Source organism: Staurois parvus, unplaced genomic scaffold, assembly GCF_062004578.1.
Source record: "Staurois parvus isolate SC_StPar_1 unplaced genomic scaffold, SC_StPar_1.0 ptg000014l, whole genome shotgun sequence".
Classification (NCBI taxonomy): Eukaryota; Metazoa; Chordata; class Amphibia; order Anura; family Ranidae; genus Staurois; species Staurois parvus.
In genome coordinates, this window is record NW_028317810.1 from 3,290,058 (window position 1) to 3,309,868 (window position 19,811).

Below are 19,811 nucleotides of genomic sequence, written 5' to 3' on the forward strand. Positions count from 1 at the left end.
CTGACAACAGCATTGTCAGTCTGGGGAGATGGTAGTGTTACTAGTAGTAGTGTTAGTAGTAGTAGTTAGTAGTAGTTAGATGATAGTGTTAGGGTAAGTTCACACTACTGTAACACAGCAACTGGTGTGCAGTGTGGTCTGGCCTAATCAGCGCATTCCCGATGGGCCAATCTCGGGTCATAGTACTGTTCTTTTTTTTTTGTAAACAAACTTAAAATATCACAAATTTCATTAACTGCTTCCCATCTGCTCTATAGCAGAAGTACTGCTACAGAGTGACACAGGTGCACAAAATCACGTATATATATGTGATTTTGCATTTCCGGGTAGGGAGCGTGCACCCTACCTATGCCACCACTCAGAGCTGCGACTGTCAATCACCAGGTCCTGGCCGGTGATTACTTGCCGGCACCCAGTGACTGCCGAACATCTACGACGGGGGAGAGAACTGTTTGTATACAAAACAATTCTCTCCCCTGTCAGCTCCTGTACATTGCTTTACATGGCTGTGCATAGCAGAGCCATACAAAGCAGTGTGCTTACAGTGTAGCACAAACACAGCCACACAGTGTAAAACAGCACACAGTTAACCCTTTGATCGCCCCTCATGTTAACCCCTTCCTGCCCAGTGCCATTAATACAGTATCTGTGCTTTTTACTAGCACTGATCACTGTATTGGTGTCACTGGGGATACCAGTGACACCAAGTCAGTTTCCCCCATTGTCAAAACGCCCACTGCAGTCCCACCATAAGTCGCTGATCGCCGCCTTTACTAGTAAAAAGAAAAAAAAAATCCCAGTATATATATCGTCATTTGTAAACACTATAACTTTCACGTAAAGCAATTCATTTACATGTATTGGGAATTTTTTTTAGCAAAGATATGTAGCAGAAAACATTTTGGCCTAAATTTATGACAAAATTTGATTTTTCAAATGTTTAATAACAAAATGTCAAAAATATTGTTTTTTTTCTCAAAATTGTTTTTTTTTTGTTTATAGCGCAAAAAATAAAAAATGCACAGTCGATCAAATACCATCGAAAGAAAGCTCTATTTGTGGGAAAAAAAGGATGTAAATTTCATTTGGATGCAGTGGTGAGGGCAAGTGGTTAATTGGCAGCCGCAGAATGCAAAGCAGAAGATTGCCTCACACTTTGTTAAGCTAAAAAAAATACTGCACGCAGTACTTTTTTTGAGCACATAGTGATCGCACATCACCGCAAGTGGTGTGACCCGGGCAGATAAGTAGATGAGGTATATTACACTGTCATGCGGTGTGACTCATGCAGTGTGAATGTACTGGAATAGCCACCAGAACACAGTCTCACCACACCTGTTGTGAAAAAAACTGGCAAATCACTGTATTAACACAAGCAGTGGTAGTACTGCAATCTTCTTCGTTGTGCTATTGTGTTCTGACAGGGGGACAACCCCCTGCCCCCCCCATTGGAACACACCGGTCAGCTCTCTCAGCCATTGGCTGAGAGCAGTGATCAGTAGCTGAACGGCACACCTTTTTTGGTCATGCCCCTTCAACAGAAGCCAGATGAACGTCTGTCGGATCAGCTGCCGTACACATGGGCCGAATGTTGGCTCGTTTCTGTTGAACAGGCCAATACCACCCAATAATCAGCCTGTGTGTAATTAGCTCTTGACTATCAGATTTAGATGGACTTTACTAACAAATTGAAGCTGAAATCCAACTAATGCTTTATAAGCAGTTATAGCAACAGTTTTTTCTTTTAGAGCTACTTTAGTGAATAACATCTTCATCATCTAAGATGGCGACTGGAGCAGCCGCACAGCCCTGAGCTCTGGTCGCCTACATTGCCACCCACCTCCACCAGCACCTCCACCTGCACCAGCCACCGCCGCCAGGGATCTCCCCCGACCCTCCGTGCTCTTGGAGGGGGAGGGAGCCCCCACCTGCTGCAGCCCGAAGCTCAGACGCAGTGACCGGCCAGGCGGGGCGGGGCCTCCCACTCGGCCTATGATACTGCAATCCGCTGGGCCAGTGGGCGGTAGCCACCGGGATCCCCCCGACCCTCCGGGCTCCTGGAGGGGGGAGCGGTGCCGCTGTAGCCCCCACCGCGCACTCCGGAGCTCTGTCACTACAGCGCAAGGCGAGGTGGGGCAGGGCCTCCCGCGCGGCCTAGGACACCATAAGCCGCCGGGCCCTGGTCACCACTGGCCTAGCACAAAACCTCCACCGCCCACACAGCAGAAGGGAGGAGGCCACCATAAGGCCCCACAAGCCTCCCTGTGCCTCCCACAGCCCGCCGCAGCACTAGATCCATCAGGGCCCGCCGGCCTACACTGCTCAAGCACACGGCCTACAGCGCATAATCCGGCCGCCCACCGGTCTCCCACCACCCCAATCGACAGAGGAACCAGAAGTAAGCCTACTTCCACGCCGCCGAACCCAGCAGATGACCCCAGCCTGCTGAGGCCTACCATTGCCCTCCATGTCGCAACCCTGCCCGGACCTGCTGAGCCCAACGGATGATCTCGACCTGGTGAGGTCAACCATCACCTACCTCAAGCCCAACGGATGATCTCGACCTGGCGAGGCCTACCATTACCTACCCCGGCGCAACCCTGCCCTGACCCGAAGCCCATACGACGACCCCCGGAAATACTTCCACTGCTGACGTCCACCCCGCATCTCATCAAGCCAAACCTCACCCCTCTACCTGGGTCTGACAAAAACTGGAACTTGCAACTTGACTACCCTCGACCACAACTGGCCGAACTGAACTCTACCCATCCTGATCCTAAGCACGAGAACTCTTGTCATGGAAAGGTACAACTACGAGATACGCCACTGCACGCCGACTATCTACAACCAAGCGCCCTGAGAGACTTTTCACCTCACCTGTCTGCCACTTCGTTTACCTCCCTAAAATGCCACCTGTCCTCCTCCTCATACTCTTCTCCTCCGTCCCCAAAATCTCTTCTCCCTATCCCCCCGCTCCTCCCAAACAACTATACATCGCACCCTCACTGCTTCCATCTCCCCTCTACGGCTCTCACACCTCCTCCCGTTACTCCACTCTCCCACTGTCCCGAACGCCACCAATGGTAGAATCACACGCTCTTGTACATCCCGCTCCCATGCCACCTTTCTTACCCTTCTTCTCCTCCTAACCGAGGGGGACATCTCCCCAAACCCTGGTCCTCCTCCACCTCACTCACCCACAAGGCACCCACCTACTTCCACGAACTGCAGCAACCCCCTCAACCTAATACCGGTCCCCCTGCTCCCCAAAACCACCCCTCCGTTTTCGTGTGCACTCCTGAATGCCCGTTTGGTTTGCAACAAACTTACCGCCATCCACGGCCTCTTTGTCTCCCGCTCCCTCAACCTCCTGGCGATCACCGAAACCTGGATCCAAACCACCGACTCTACCTCCCCTGCAGCACTCTCCTATGGAGGTCTCACCTGGACCCACTCACCCAGATCCAGCAGTCAAAAAAGTGGTGGGGTTGGTATGCTCCTGTCACCGCAGAGCACCTTCCAAGTTCTCCCAAACCCTCCCTCTCTATCCTTCTCCTTCTTTGAGGCCCACTGCATCCGACTATTCTCTCCAATCCCCCTGAGGATTGCAGTAATCTATCGTCCCCCTGGACCCGTATCCCGCTTCCTTGACGACTTCTCCGCCTGGTTACCCTTCTTTCTCTCCTCCGAGCTGCCCTCCATCATCCTTGGAGATTTCAACATCCCTACCAACATCAATAGCCCGGCCACATCCCAACTCCTCCACCTAACCTCTTCTTTTGCACTTGCACAGTGCATACAGTCCTCCACCCACTCCGATGGGAACACCCTGGACCTTGTTTTCTCTCATCTCTGCACCCCCCACAACCTCAGAAAAAACCCTTTTCCCCTCTCTGACCACAACCTTATGACCTTCTCCGTCTCCTCGTCCTCTTACACCTACCCCTCCAAACGTCAAACCATGACCAGCCGAAACCTCCGCAACCTGATCCCTGCCCCCTTCCACTCTGCAGCTGACCAACTTTACGACAGTATCCTTCCCCTGTCCTGCCCTGACCTGGCCACTACTGTCTATAACAACTCGCTGTCACTCGCTCTTGACTCCTTAGCACCCCTAACCACACGAAACATTAGACCCAACCGCTTCAACTCTGGCAGAATGACCATACCAAAAACCTTAAGCGACGTAGTCGCACGCTAGAGCGACTATGGCGCAAAACCAGATCCCAACAAGCGTTCACCCGATATAAATCCGCCTTCCTCACCTACACTTTCTCCCTATAATCCTATAAGCCTATAATCGCCTAAGCTCCCACCTCACCGACAACAACCTCCTTGATCCCCTACAATCTGGGTTCCGTCCCCTACACTCCACCAAAACCGCCCTACTCAAACTCACCAACGACCTGCTAACCGCCAAAGCCAATGGCCACTACTCAGTGCTACTACTCCTCGACCTCTCTGCGGCTTTCAACACGGTCGACCACCCCCTCCTCCTCAAAAAACTATACTCTTTTGGCCTCAGAGACTCAGCTCTCTCCTGGCTCTCTTCCTATCTATCTCACGCTCCTTCAGTGTTACCTATAACGCTGCCACCTCCCCCTCACTCTCCCTCTCTGTTGGGGTCCCCCAAGGTTCTGTCCTCAGGCCCCTTCTCTTCTCCATCTACACCTCCTCCCTTGGTCAACTGATACACTCCCATGGCTTCAACTAGCATCTCTATGCCGATGACACTCAAATCTATCTCTCTACCCCTCGCCTCACTCCTTCAGTCTCCGCCCGAATCACTAGCCTTCTGAACGACATATCAGACTGGATGTCACTCCACTTCCTCAAATTAAACCTTGCCAAAACCAAGCTCATAGTTTCATAGTTTTCCCCCCCCCACGACCTCTCCATCACGACCAACAATGCCACCATCAGCCCCACCCCGCAAGCCAGAGTACTAGGTGTCATTCTAGACTCCAATCTGTCTTTCCAGCCCCAGTTCCAATCACTGACAAATTCATGCAGACTCCACCTCCGTAACATCTCCAAAATACGCACGTTCCTAACTCTAGAAACTACAAAGCAACTCATTCACTCCCTTATCATATCACGACTTGACTACTGGAACTCCCTCCTCGCCCCAACACAGGCTATCCCTGCTTCAGTCTATCCTGAATTCTGCGGCCAGACTCATCCACCTTACCAACCGCTCCGTATCCGCCACCCCCCTCTGCCAATCCCTCCACTGGCATCCGATTGCCCAACGCATAAAATTCAAAATATTAACATTGACGTACAAAACTATTCATAACACTGCCCCAAACTATATCACCAACCTGATATCCATCTACCACCCAAAATGCACTCTCCACTCCTCACAAGACCTCCTACTCCCCAGTTTCCTGGTTTTCTCCTCCCATGCCCGTCTCCAGGACTTCTCCAGGGCTTCCCCCATCCTCTGGAACTCACTACCCCAATCCATCAGACTGTTACCTACCCTCCTCACCTTTAGGCGCACCCTGAAAACCCACCTCTTCAGAGAAGCCTACCCCGCCCTCACCTAATTGCTGTGCTCCTCCGTTCTTCCCACCACTCCATGCCCCACAGCTATTTCCTCCTGTACCACTCTCCCCTCCCTCCTAGATTGTAAGCTCCAAGGAGCGGGACCCTCGAACCCCTCGTGCATTGTATTGTATTGTTACTGTACTGTCTTGTGTACTTTCTCCCATTATAATGTACAGCTCTGAGCAAACTATTGGCGCTATATAAATACTGTATAATAATAATAATAGCTGACCATTGTTAGCACCCTTGCCAGTGTTAGATATTTGTCTCAACCCTCTAACTACTATTTTGTCTTAACAGCTTGGTTTGTTCAAGTAAGTTGAAAAATAACAGACTTACTGGTTGGATCACCAGGTGAAAATAAAAGAAAAAAGACTAAAAAAGGAAACTAATGTAGTCATCACATCTAAGAACTGGTAAGTTGCAATTTAAGATCCCTTGTATGCAGGTGTCATAATTTACTGAGGAACTTGTGATGCCTGTGTGTAAAGACTTGAGTATTGTTGAGTATAGGCGAGTAAGGGTGTTTAAGTAGATGAATAAAATTCTTCATTGCCAGTATTGTGGCCCCTTGCAAAAGGGCTGGGTAAACCACCAAGTACCACTGCTGACAGATGGAATGGGTCAGATGCTTTCTCCACACCCAGAAGTAGTGTCTCTTTTCTTTGTTCCAGACGGCTAACCAAAGCTGTGGACCAGCAAAGAAAAGGCAATAATGTGCTGCTGGGGAAGAAGGCATTAAAGCAAAACTATTGCTTTAATCTACTGTGCAGTCACCTGTGTTAGTTTAAAGTAACTTAAAATTATTCAGTAAGTATGGCCCTATTATGATGTGTATGGTATATATCAATTTGACTGTTAGCTGAAGTGACTAAATTGACAAATCAAAATCTTTCTGTGCCATTGGACTATCAAAATTATTGGGAACTGGTTGGGTGACAATGATGACAAAGTGGTACCATAGCGTAATATCCAATAAATAATTCTACCATATAACAGTACAGCAATGTAAATCCTCCAATTTCTAAACAGGTCACATTCAGCCAATTGCTGCCACTGGGACTTACATTTCCTATGGGCTGTAGATGCACAGATAAGTGATGTACAGCATGAGATGCAGAATTCTATGGTGAAGACATAAAGGCATATACTGTATATAAAGTTCCACCATCAGAAACCTATCACATTTTCTTGTTTTCTTGGTAGCTATAAAGCAAAGTCACTGTCTAGTTTTTTGCTGTGTTTCCTGAATAGAGTCAATCACACATTTTCATTTCTAATTCTTCAATTTCAAATTTAGGTTTCAGTAACAATAGCAGTATTTGTAATACAACAAATGTTAAAGTCACAGACCTAATTAGTTTCTAATGTGTGTAGTTTGCAGAAAGCTCATTACTGATTTTTTCAATAATTCTCCATTGGTTCCTATAGAGCAGGGGTGTTAAACTGGCGACCCTCTAGCTGTTGAGAATATACAAGTCCCATCATGCCTCTGCCTTTGGGAGTCATGCTGGTAACTGTCAATCTTGCAATGCCTCATGGGACTTGTAGTTTGGCAACAGCTGGAGGGCCACCAGTTTGACACCCGTGCCATAGAGGGTCACCTTTGCTCCTTCTCCCTCACTGCTGCAAACATTTGCCATCATGCGGCTGAGGATTTGACCTATCATATTCATTTAAAAATGCCATTCACTCTTGTCACCTGCTGCAGAAATACATTATAACTAACAAGAATATACCGGGTGAATTCTGGCAGCAAATTCAGGAAAATCTAGGCAGGGGTGTGTGCCTAGAATATCTTATCTTTCTTATAAATATGCCCCATATACTCTGTTTGGGAAGATTCATCCCTGCGTGTAAGCATTGTAGGATTATCAGAACATATTTAAATTTTTTTATACTAAAGTGTATATGCTTCAAAATGTCCTAGGTAACTGTCTGAATATTTATTCCACATTTACTGAACAATTGCACTGTGACTGCTCATGTAATAATACAGTATTCTGTGGCACATTTACAATAGACTCTGCAGGTCCCTGAACATTTAGGCTGGGAATTCATTCATTGATTCTTACTCAAGGATAAAGAATGCCCAAGCCCCGTAGAGATTAGATATTTCCCAGGACATCAGTTTAACCTATAAAATCATTCCATAAAAATCTGTTTGTACATAGGGTAGACATTTTACCATCCACAGGTAAGAACAATAGCTTGCTATTAATACTTACTATGTGTCCAAAAACGATGCAGATCATTGTTTACACAATCGTTCTTGAACTGGGAACTAGAAGCACGTAAGGATGTCTCAAGGATCCATACAACATAACAGAACAAAAAAAAAGCAATTCTCTGGCAGAATCTCCTTTTTGAAGCCTGCTGAGGGCTGAATTTAAATTGCATGTCACTCAAACCAAATGCAATATAGGCCTGGGTAATTCTCAGGCCTCCTGAGCAGAGCTGAATCTTCTCCCTTCTCTCAAAATGCAATGGAGCATATCCATTTTATTTTCTACCTTAATGTTGTTAAATAATCAAATTTATGGAAGTTTATTAGTTTGAAGTTTCTGCGGCCAAATGAAAGATAAAATACGGCACATCTTCTAACAGCAGAGTAAAACCATATTTGAGGCTTTAAAGTGATAAAACAGTTTTGTATTAAAAAAAAAATGTAGTGTTATTATATTTCCCACCTATCTAGACTGCTATGTATTGTAAGCATTTTTACTAAACTTTATGTCAGAACCCTATCTGCTTCAGTTTCTGGAGATATTGCAAATAACCTTTTTCCCGTGGAGTGGTGGTGATTTCTGAACGATGTGAATTTTTTTCTTCTATCTGGTGTTCACCTGGCAGAAAAAGTGACTTGTAAGGTCAGCTTTTTTTTAAGTGGGCACCCTCCCCCTCCTCAAATTCAAAAAGCACCTATAGGGGGGTAGATAACCTACTTACTTTTCCTTTGGCTTCATTTGTGCATGGGGTGATGTCATTGTCCCAGGTAATGGTGGGAACTCCAAAGCCAAAGGAGATACTGCAGCACAGTGATGGGGGTTTCATCCACCTGTTTAAGACTCAGGTAATTTTGGTGCTGGATGATTTACATCAACTCAGTTCTTACACTTGCACACTTTGTACAAAGTCAAGGATTTTATATTATTATCATTATTATTATTATACAGGATTTATATAGCGCCAACAGTTTGCGCAGAGCTTTACAGTATAAGGGAGACAGTACAATTACAATACATTTCAGTACAGAAGGAATATGAGGGCCCTGCTCGTGGAGCTTACAATCTACAGGAAGGGGGAGGTGGTACAAAAGGCGATAGCTGTGGGGGATGATCTGGTGGAGGTGATTCAAGTACAGTTCTTAGGTGGAGGTGGAGGTGGGGTAGGCTTCCCTGAATAAGTGAGTTTTCAAAGATTACTTAAAGGCAGACAGGGTGGAGACTGAATGGACATACTGTGGTAGGGAGTTCCAGAGGATGGGAGAGGCTCTGGAGAAGTCCTGGAGGCGAGTGTGGGAGGAGGTGATGAGAGAGCTAGAGAGGAAGATGTCTTGGGAGGAGCGGAGTGGGCGATATCTGTGGATGAGGTTGGTGTTATAGCTAGGGGAAGTGTTATGGATGGCTTTGTAAGCTGTGGTTAGTATTTTGAATTTTATACGTTGGGTTAGTGGAAGCCAATGAAGGGATTGGCAGAGAGGGGCAGCAGTCGCTGATCGGTTGGTAAGGTGTATGAGTCTAGCAGCAGCATTTATAATAGACTGAAGAGGGGATAACCTGTGTAACGGTAGACCAGTAAGGAGGGAGTTGCAGTAATCAAGGCGGAATATAACCAAGGCGTGGATAAGTTGTTTTGTGGTGTCATTGGTCAGGAAGGGGCGGATTTTGGAAATGTTACGGAGGATGAGGTGGCAGGATTTAGCCAGTGATTGGATATGGGTCCCAAAGGAGAGATCAGAGTCTAGGATTACGCCTAGCACCCTGGCATGAGGGGAAGGACCAATGCTTGTGCTGTTGAACTTAATAGTAATGTCATGAGTGTGGGAGTGGCGGGGAAATATTACAAGCTTGATTTTAGAAAGATTGAGTTTAAGGTAGTGGTATGACATCCATGCTGATATGTCGCTTAGTAGATTTGTAATACGTGAGATGATTGAGGGGGTGAGCTGGGGAGTGGAGAGATAGATCTGGGTGTCATCAGCGTAGAGACTTATTGGAAGCCATGGGAAGTTATCAATTGGCCCAGGGAGGAGGTGTAGAGAGAGAAAAGAGGGGCCCAAGGACAGAACCTTGGGGTAACCCAACGGAAAGAGGGAGAGGAGCGGAGGAGGAGTCATATGTGAAGCTAAAAGTGCGCTGAGATAGATAAGAGGAGAACCAGGAAAGAGCAGAGTCACAGAGGCAGATGGAGTGGAGTTTACTGAGGAGGAGCGGGTGGTCGACTGTGTCAAAGGCAGCGGAAAGGTCAAAGAGTATAAGTATGGAGTATGGAGTAATGACCATTGGTTTTAGCAGTTAGTAGGTCGTTTTAGTGAGTTTTAGCAATCTAGTGCACTACACTAGACTGTTTATTTATTTATTTCAGGTACTTCTATAGCACCGTCAATTTACACAGCGCTTTACATACATATATTGTACATTCACTTCAGTCCCTAACCCTCAATGGGCGTACAATCTAAGGTCCCTAACTCACATTCATACATACACATACTAGGGCCAATTTAGACAGCATCCAATTCACCTACCAACATGTCTTTGGCGTGTAGGAGGAAACCAGAGTACCCGGAGGAAACCCACGCAGGCACAGGGAGAACATGCAAACTCCAGGCAGGTGGTGCCGTGGTTGGGATTTGAACCAAAGACCCTAGTACTGCCAGGCGGAAGTGCTAAACATTTAGCCACTGTGCTGCCCACTGTACTACAATCAAGTTTATTTATTATTTATTTTTGCTCACTTTTACACTTGCTCATCACTGGCACTTTAATTACATTTACAATTACATTGCTTTGGACACGATTTTTCAAAGAGCCACTTGGAACCGTTTCCGAGAGGGAAAAAAAGACTGGGAGCCGCAAAACCATTGCAACATTTAAAACAAATCCGACACTGCATATATTGCAAAAAGCGCTCTGGTCATGAAGGGGGTTTAAGGGCCCAGTAAGCAAAGGGTTAATCAGGGCCACAGTGTATCGTCACAATCACAATCATAGCCTTAGGTCAGTGGTGGGCAACCTTTTTTTTCAACTGAGCCAAATCTCGCCAAAACCACGATTGAAATTTATTTTGAGAGCCACATTTTTAAAACTGAAAATACATCCCCATATAGTAATTCATCCCCCATAGTAATTCATCCCCCATATAGTAATTCATCCCCCATATAGTAATTCATCCCCCATAGTAATTCATCCCCCATATAGTAATTCATCCCCCATATAGTAATTCATCCCCCACATAGTAATTCATCCCCCATAGTAATTCATCCCCCATATAGTAATTCGTCCCCCATATAGTAATTCATCCCCCCTAGTAATTCATCCCCCACATAGTAATTCATCCCCCATAGTAATTAATCCCCCATATAGTAATTCATCCCCCATATAGTAATTCATCCCCCATAGTAATTCATCCCCCATATAGTAATTCATCCCCCATAGTAATTCATCCCCCATATAGTAATTCATCCCCCCTATAGTAATTCATCCCCCCTATAGTAATTCATTCCCCATATTGTGTCAATTCACTTACCTTTGCTCCACACGTTCCTCTCGCTGTGTTCCCGCACCGTTCCAGTCTTCAGGGCGGACTGTGAGAGGAGAGGAGTTCGTCACGCTGCCCCGCCTACATCCTGACAGCCAATGTTTGCCACGCTCCGCGGGACGGATTAAAAGGTCCGCAGGGCCGTAGTTTGCCCATTGCTGGGCTAGCTGCAGAGTCCTGACTTTTGGGGCGGCCGCCCGAGAGGAGGGAGGGGAGCGGGCGCCCGGCACACAGAAGAGCCGCATTAAAATGTGTAAAGAGCCGCGGCTTGCCGACCACTGAGCTACGGCAACCCTATTGCCTGTCACCTGGTGGGCAGTGTGCTCCGGAGCCGCAGCAAAGGTGAAAAAGAGCCGCATGCGGTTCTGGAGCCGCGGGTTGCCGACACCCGTCCTACACTTATTTATCTATTTATTTCTTTATTTGTTCACTGAGTAGCACAGCACCAATCCATTGTATTTATTTCAGCCAAACAGCAATACCTCCAGTCTGGAAACAAGACTAGGCGACCCAACTGTGCATGCAAACATACTAGCAAAACTGGAAATTTTTGGAAAATTAAAGAAAAAAAAAAAAAACAATCAGCGTGCAGTAGTCTTACAACTTGAAAGTCCTTTTGTTACACTGCAAATTGCAGTTTTTCTCTCAGCAGAAATTGAACTATGAAATGTTTTTAAACTCCAGATACGCTATATGATCAAAAGTTTGTGGACACCTGATAATCTCACATACTACAGTATGTGGCAAAAATTATGTGACACTCCCTCCTAATTATTGAGTGCTGGTGTTTCCAGACCTCACAAATGCTCTTTTTACTAAATGGTCAAATTCCCACAGACACGCTTTCCAGTGGAACTTGTTATAGCCCCAGAGTGTTGTTCAGTTGTGTATCAATGCTCATTGGTTTTGGAATGGCATATTTAACAAACTCGTATAATGTAGGTGTGATGGTCAGGTGTCCACAAACCTTTGATCATGTAGTGTAAGGTTTTTTTTCCCTTTTTACCTTTGAGGATGCACTGACAAAAAGTCTGAGAACTCAGGGAACCCCTGAAATAATTTTTGTATGTACAGCTCACAGAACACTGATGTGATCAGCGAGCTGTAGATATAACAACAATTTTTCTTAGAGCATTAAACAATAGGATAAATATAAAAATTTACCTTCTTAATATGAAACTTGTGCTTGTTTTTTTGCAGATACTCAATTCTGGGTCAAATTTGAGATTAGCAGTGTATAGGAGATTAGCAGAGCGGAATGGAGCGGATTCAGCAGGAAACAGTACAGGGGGGCCAAGACAGAACAGCATATGGGGTCAGGAAAGAAGTGTACACGAAACTCAGGAGAGAACTGTACAGGGGGCAGGAGGGAACAGTACATGGGGGCCATGAGGGAACAGTACAGGGGGATCAGGAAGGAACAGTACAGGGGGACAAGGAGGGAACAGTATAGGCGGGCCAGAAGAGCACAGCACAGTATAGGGGGACCAGGAGGGAATAGTACAGGGGGAGCAGTAGTGAACAGTATAGGGGAGAAAGGAGGGAACAGTATATGGTGGCCAGGAGTAAACAGTATGGAGGGATAAGAGGGAACAGTATAAGGGAGCTGGTAGAGCACAGCACAGTACAGGGAAGCCAGGAGAAAACAGTACTGGAAGGCACAATACTGGGGTCTGTAGCGGTATTCCTCATGCAGAGTAGCTGAGGAAAGCTTCTGGATTGTATCTGGAGCGTTGATCCCCACCTGCCCTCCTCTCTCAACCCTCCAGAGTGGTGTCACACACAGGCACCTAGGCCAGACAGGAGGAGAGGGCTGGCTGGGATCTGCGCAGGACACTGATGTAAGTTGTTTCCCTCTACGGCTCTGCAGCTTGACGTTCAGCTATGTGGGGATGGGATCTACCCGTCTTCTCCCTGTGATGTGATGGTTCATGGCGGAACCCCTTCGAACCTCTTGTGGAACCTCGGTTGAGAAATACTGCTCTAGATATTGGTCTCACCATTTTACTGAGAGGAGGAAAAGAAAAAAACAATCTACTGACCAGACTACAGGTAAACATAATGCTGTGATGGTGGGGAACATTAATAGGAATGATTTAAAGGTTATAAACATAAACTAATTTGTCAAATTTACTGTCTTACCTGTCAATTAAGACCTGAGAGCAGGACAGAAACTATCATTTACTGAATCCCAACAATCACCCAACTGTAGGAGGTACAAGATGGAGTTCACAAGCAAACTAAACTGGAGCCTTTCCCCTGCAGTGCCCCCTAGTGGCAGAAATGCAGATTTCTCTTGTACGAGAACTCAAATTTTTCCAGAAAAAAACAAAAAATGGCTTTGAAAAAAAAAACCTGTTTTTGTCTATTTTTTGTTTTTTTTATTCCAGGCCTTCCCATCTCTACTCTGGACCGAGTCAAAATTTTAAATATTTGGCTATAGCACAAGGCAGTTTGTTCACCAAAGGGCTGGAGAGTGGTACAATAGTAAGTATCTGCAGGCAACAATGAAGCATGGTAGAGGTTCCTTGCAAATTTTTGGCTGCATTTCTGCAAAAGGAGTTGGATATTTGGTCAGTATCAATAGTGTCCTCAATGTTGAGAAATAGAGGCTGATACTTATCCATCATGCCATACCATCAGAGAGGCATGTGATTGGCCCCAAAATGATTCTGCAGCAGGACAATAACCCCAAACATATAGCCAATGTAATTAAGAATTATCTTCAGCGTAAAGAAGAACAAGGAGGCCCCCACAGAGCCCTGATCCAAACATTATTGAGTCTGTCTGGGATTACATGACGAGATAGAAGGATTTGAGGCAGCCTACAACCACAGAAAATCTGTGGTTAGTTCTCCAAGATGTTTGGAACAACTTACCTACCAAGTTCCTTCAAAAACTGTGGGCAAGTGTACTAAACTAATTGATGCTGTTTTGAAGGCAAAAGGAGGTCACACCAAATATTGATTTATATTTCTCTTCTTTTGTTAATTGATAAAAAATATACTATTAACAATTCTATTTCTGAAAGCTTTCTTAATTTACAGCATTATTTCATACCTGCCTAAAAATGTAGTGTATGTACAATATACTGTGTGTGTATATATATATATATATATATATATATATATATAGTACAGTATGTAGTATGCCAGGGGTTGGCCCTCGAAGGCAGGCATGTTTAAGGGGGCCTATTTAAGGGGGAGGATTTGAGTACAGTCTGTGTACTCAGTGGCAATATGTTGCTTCCTCACTGCCTGTTTTAACCCCATAAATGCAGCATCACCACACACAGTTGTGGGATGGTTGCAGTGCAGCCCTATTCCCCTGGGGGTATACTTCCAGCCATTGCCACATCATGTGTACCCAGCTGCTGCCTCTGCAGTTAAATGGGGAGAAATTGGGGTTGGTAAAACAGCTCATGTGCATGTTTTTACTGACCTTGCTTCACATCTGTGTGTTTGCATGAAGGGAAGCCCATTCATTTCAATGGGCTGCTCTATCTGCAGAACTGCAGGGAAAGAAGTTCCCGACCCTTTTTTTAAATTGTGCCACACCAAAAACACCCAGCATTTGCCAATTAGTGGGGTACCATTAATGGTAAACCTAAAGAGCAGAGCATTTGCATGTGTCAGGAATGAGCGCGGTCTTGAATGCATTCCACGACACTCAATAACATGAACCAAGTCTTGGACAGGGGTGCCTCGAGAGTGAAAATACTTTTCATCGGCGCACTGACTGGGAAGAGGTTGAGAAACACTGGTCTAGGTGAGGGAAAAGCCTGTAATTGTTACCTAAGTTTACACGCACATGAACGTTAATGGCATCCCAGTCTTAGTCCGTAGGGTTCAATATTGAGTTGGCTCACCCTTTGCAGATATAACAACTCTTATGGGAAGGCTGTCCACAAGGTTTAAGAGTGTGTCTAAGGGAATATTTGACCATTCTTCCAGAAGCACATTTGTGAGGTCAGGCACTGATGTCGGATGAGAAGGCCTGGCTCGCAGTCTCTGCTCTAATTCATCCCAAAGGTGTTCTGTCGGGTTGAGGTCAGGACTCTGTGCAGGCCAGTCAAGTTCCTCTACCCCAAACTTGCTCATCCATGTCTTAATGGACCTTGCTTTATACACTGGTGCACAGTCATGTTGGACCAGGAAGGGGGCATCCCCAAACTGATCCCACAAAGCTGTGAAAAACTAAGGTGAGATGTGTTCAATGCATTAGATTCAAGTCTTACATTTCAGCTCTGACTGGAGTGTGCCTTTATTCTTTTTCTTCTATAATGTATCTGGAATAATGGAAATTAAAAATAAGGATAAGCAGTGATACAAATTTACAAAGACTTAATGTCAAAATATGAAGTTTACAAAACTGTATAGTCCCATGTGTTTCCTAAAAAGGCTTAAAAAATATCTGTAAAATGTCATCAATTTGTTGGGGTAACTTGATAATGTTTTGTGACTATGCGGTAATTAGGATGAATAAATAGCTGGTGCCAAAGAAATATCTTAGTCAAGCAATTTAAGAACAAGAAAAAAAACAAAATATAGGAACTAAAAAGAAAAAAGGATGTGTCACTTTACAGATGCTGACAGTAACAAAAAGTTAATTAGATCCAACACAGAGCCCAAAAATATAGGTAAAACTAAAATTGGAAGTGTTTTTGCAGCAATGTTCTCCTTACCCTAAAAAATCTCTGGTGGATGTGCACATCAGGATTAGGAAGTCACAGCCAACATCAGCAAACACAGCCAACTCCAAAATCTAAGATGACCATTTATTTTAAAGTCACCAACATTTTTAGCTGCTGACTTAATTTTCACAATGCCGGGTGAAGGTCTTCCACTTCCCACCCAGCCTATTGTAATAATATGGCTAGGCGAGTGCTCTGTTATCCTGGGTGGATGTCATATGATCAATCACAGCGATCATATGTAGGTTGTAAACAAACAGTGGCTTGTCATGCATTGCTCTTGTGTATTATTGTGATCTCTGTGATTGGTCACAGCGGACCTGTACCACATAGTAGCAGTGGGCAATTACAGCTATCACAAGAGTACACAATAAAACATGAATGGATACCATTCACAATGAATAAATTATCTTCACTATGGTGACACTGTACTGCTTTGGTGACAGTATGTAAAAATAAACTGTGCAAGAAAAACAAAGTTTATTTAATTGCTTTATTTTCCAAAAATGACAAAAAATTACAACTTAAAAAAACTTGCCATGCTTCTTACTAAATACCTTGGGGTGTCTACTTTCCAAAATGGGGTTATTTTGGGGGTGTTTGTATAGTTCTGGCATTTTAGGGCCTCAATAAATGAGATGGGCCGTCAGTACATCAGGACCGATCAATTTTCAAATACTGTATATATACCATCGTTTGTAGACTCTACAACTTTCACGAAGACCAAACAACATACACTGATTTGGGTGATTTTTATAAGAGAAATGTAGCAGAATACATTTTGGCCTACATGAATAAACATTATTTATTTGCATGTTTTTTTTCAAAATTATCAATATGTTTTTGTTTACATAGCAAAAAAAATTAAAAACCTAGTGGTGAATAAATACCACCAAAAGAAAGCTTGATCTGTCTAAAGAATGATAGAAATGTAATTTGGGTACAGTATTGCATGACTGAGTAATTGACATTGATGTTCAAAGGGTTACAGTGCTGACATCTGAAAATCAGCCTGGGTAGCAAGGGGGTGAAAGTGTCCAGTACTGAAGTGGTTTAAGCCAAACTACAGCTTTACTATCACTTTAAATTGTTCATTTGGGCAAAGCTGGCCCACACAAAATATTTCCTTTACTAATACATTCAGCCGCTGTCAGCACTGTATAAACTGTATATAGCATCAGCTACATACAATATACAGCACTGTGTTCTGGCAGTAGTACAGGGACTTTCCTTCCCGTTCTTGGGACAGAACTGAGTTGGGTTTAGTGTTGCTCAGCCACTCCAGGAAATCTTTTATTTTATCAGTGAATACAAGCAGTTCTCTCAATGGCTGAGGTGGAGATCTGTTTGCAACAGATTCTTGTAACTGTCAAGCAGATACATTAATCTGTCAGAGGCAGACACTAAGGTCATAGTGTCTGTACTAGACACCCCTTCTTCAGTGCGGTTCCCTTCCCAGCCACTTTGCCTGCCTATGGCTAAGGGCTATTGTTGTGGAGTGGGTGGAGCCTCATGGGAAGAGATACTAATTTTCTCAAGTTCTCCTTGCTTATAATTGAAGCACATGGCAGTGGGCGGATTCCATAACTGTTATTCGAATAGCTGCAATTGAAACCACCCACTGCTTTTTGCTGTCAATCACAAGCAAGGAGGACATGATGAGGAACTATTATCTCAGAGTTTTCCATTAGGCCCACCCAACAGACACAGCAGGCATGAAATGTAAATGTTGGGTAGGTGGAACCTGATGGGGAACCCTGACACTAGCTCCCAATCACATCCTTCTACCAGGTGGCAGTGGGCAGATTCCAAAGCCAATATTGGAATGAATAGCGGTTATGGAATCCACCCGCTGCTATCCACTGTCAGTCACAAGACAGAAAGACCTGCTGAGGAACTAGATTCCCACCCATGGTCTGAGTGCCTCTGCATCATTGGTCGCTAGGATGCTACAGGCCTGCTCCATAGCAACCACTAAAGAATATGCAAAACAGAATAAAGTAGAATTAACACCACAACATCTCCCCCGCTTCCACTGATTACTCTGGCCTGTCTCTGAGTGTGAATTTATAGTTGGCTTTAATTACCTGCCGTTCCCTAATCTATTAACTGGAGGTACGTTATTCTTTTTAAATCTTTTGCAGTCACAAGGACACATAAAAAAGTGACATAAATAGGAAACTTCATGTATCTGTTGCATGCTTTTATAATTTTGGCACAGGGCATTTTATAAGGTCAATGCTGCCAGAGATGTTTTGTAAATGCTTTACTGAATTCCCCCCAATATTTTGTGTTAATAAACAAAACATGGCAATTCTTTTTGATACACAGTAGTTCTGTTCCATTAATATGCAGTTTATGACAGATTTTAGGGCATCAAGGATGAGTCTTGGACGGGCGCCATATTTCATCCATATTTGGGTTGTGGACCCTTTAAGGGGGATGATTTGTGTGCAGTTGGTGTATTCAGCATATACGTTTACTTTATTATGTGTTGTTTTGTGTCTTATAGTTTTGTAATAAAAAGTTTTGCAACTGTTAAAACGTTGGCTGCATAAAAGTAATATACCACATTTTTTGCTCCATAAGACGCACCTGACCATAAGACGCGCCTAGGTTTTAGAGGAGCAAAACAAGAAAAAAAATATTCTGAACCAATGGACTGCAGACATAGTACAGGGGATGACCAGAGACTGCGGACATAGTACAGGAGATGACCAGAGAATGCGGACACAGTAAAAGAGATGACCAGAGACTGCGGACACAGTACAAGAGATGACCAGAGACTGCGGACATAGTACAGGAGATGACCAGAGACTGCGAACATAGTACAGGAGATGACCAGAGACTGCGCACACAATACAGGAGATGACCAAAGACTGCAGACATAGTACAGGAGATGACCAAAGACTGCGGGCATAGTACAGGAGACGGCCAGAGACCTCAGACATAGTACAGGGGATGACCAGAGACTGCGGACACAGTTTAGAAGATGACCAGAGACTGCAGACACAGTACAGGGGATGACCAGAGACTGCAGACAGCACAGGGGATGACCAAGAGACTGCAGACAGTACAGGGGATGACCAAGAGACTGCAAACAGTACAGGGGATGACCAAGAGAATTCAGACAGTACAGGGGATGACCAGAGACTGCAGACAATACAGGGGATGACCAGAGACTGCAGACAATACAGGGGATGACCAGAGACTGCAAACAGTACAGGGGATGACCAGAGACTGCAGACAATACAGGGGATGACCAGAGACTGCAGACAATACAGGGGATGACCAGAGACTGCAGACAATACAGGGGATGACCAGAGACTGCAGACGGTACAGGGGATAACCAGAGACTGCAGACAGTACAGGGGATGACTAAGAGACTGTGGACCTTTGAGGAGGGAGGGGGAGCGGGTACCTGAATTTGACAGGTACCCACTCCCACTTCCATGGAGTTGTCCTCCCTTTAGTGTGGGCACCTGGCTGTGACAGCTGGGTGCCCACTGCGCATGCGCGAGTAGCACTGCGCTTTGTGAATGGCCCTGTCATGTGTCCCAGAAGACACCAGACCATTCACAAAGCGCAGCGCTTCTCGTGCATAGGCAGTGGGCACCCGGCTGTGACAGCCGGGTGCCCACACTAAAGATGCTGGCGCCGGAAGACTGTACAGCGCTGGACCGAGGAACAGGTAAGATCCTGCTGCAGAGAAGAGCCGAGCGGCCAGCCCGGTATTCTGACACGGTGGCTGCAGCAGCGGAAATACCGGACCAGCCGCTCCATAAGACGCACTGACATTTTCCCC

At 45.1% G+C, this 19,811-nt stretch overlaps 1 protein-coding gene across 1 annotated transcript in view; it reads right to left on the reverse strand.

Annotated features, from left to right (window-relative positions):
• Positions 1-19,811, reverse strand: part of CUX2 (cut like homeobox 2) — a 649,623-nt gene that overhangs the window by 268,241 nt on the left and 361,571 nt on the right. The window lies entirely within an intron of this gene.